At 36.8% G+C, this 1,384-nt stretch overlaps 1 protein-coding gene across 1 annotated transcript in view; it reads left to right on the forward strand.

The window, feature by feature from the left end:
* BRCC3 (BRCA1/BRCA2-containing complex subunit 3) overlaps positions 1 to 1,384 on the forward strand; it is a 48,654-nt gene that overhangs the window by 7,871 nt on the left and 39,399 nt on the right. The window lies entirely within an intron of this gene.

Genomic DNA, 1,384 nt, shown 5'->3' on the forward strand with positions numbered 1-1,384 from the left:
AAGCAATATTCCATCCTAAATATCACCAAAAAAATGATCAAATGGGACATTTGCTTCCTATCATCAGAACTCCATACCTCAGCTATAGCAACTTAAATTTGCCTCAACGCTTTTAGTGATCATTGTTTTTTTTGAATTAAGTTTATCTTGTCAATTAAAAAGTAACTTTTAAAAATAGGTGGTTCACACGAATAGTACAAACTTTCAAAGGTACAAAAACATGTGAAAAGTAAATATTTCCCTCCAACATCTATGCCCCAGTGCCCTCAGTCTGTCCCTGGACATAACCAGGGTTATCAGGTTTTCATGTATACTCACAGATGAATTCTGAGCATACAGAAACATATGTGAATATTTTTTAAAAAGTTGTTTAATGTGTACATATAATATATATGGTATAATAATCTAATGATATATAATGTATGATATATATGTAACTTATGACATTTCCTAACAACAGTGTATCTAGACAGTTGTTCACAGCGCTAGATAGAGATGCCGCATTCTGTTGTCTGCAGATCATAGCTCCAGATGACTAGTCTGGCCTCAGAGTCTGTCCCTGGACATAACCAGGGTTATCAGGTTGTCTGTAACCTTCTGCTGGGCAGCAGCGTAACCTTGCACACACTGCATTTCACAAAGGCGTGCACGTACCTGTATGATGGAGCCCTAGAGGGTTTCCCCTCCAGCAGTGTGCGAGCCTATAGCCTGCACCTTCACAGACGCTGCGGATTATCATGGCTTTCTGTTTTTGTGCGACCAGGTCATGGTAGATCAAAGCTATTGATTGTTGCCAGTCTGATTGGCAAAAAATGGTATCTTCTTGCAATTTTAATTAGCATTTTTCTTATTCTGAGTAAATGTGATCAGCTTTTAATTTGTAGGATTCATTTGTGTTTCTCTCTATAGTACTTGGTTGTTTCCTTTGCCCATCTTTCTAATGCTTTGGCAATCTTTTCCTTAGTAATTTATAGGCACTCTGTGTTAAAGAAATTAGCCCTTTGTGATAAGGATACTGATTTTTCTCAGCTTATTCATGATGTGTGTATATTTCTCCAGTCAGATTGTTTTTGCATTTTTATAGACTCAGATTTATCAACCTCTTATGGCATGTACCTTTTGCATATTTTTAAACTCTTTATTTTGAAATAATCATACATTCACGGTAACTTGCAAAAATAGTATATAAAGGTCTTTGTGCCCTTCGCCTGGTTTCCTCCAAATGCTACATCTTAAATAATTCACAATACAACATGGAAACCAGACAACTGACATGGATACAATGGGTGTCATTCTATGCCATTTTGTCACATGTGTAAATATATGTGAGCACCACAGCATTCAAGATGCAGAATTGTTCCCTGTGTATAAGTCACACCCGCTC

This window comes from Crocuta crocuta, unplaced genomic scaffold, assembly GCF_008692635.1.
Source record: "Crocuta crocuta isolate KB4526 unplaced genomic scaffold, BGI_CrCroc_1.0 scaffold1015, whole genome shotgun sequence".
In the NCBI taxonomy this organism is placed as follows: Eukaryota; Metazoa; Chordata; class Mammalia; order Carnivora; family Hyaenidae; genus Crocuta; species Crocuta crocuta.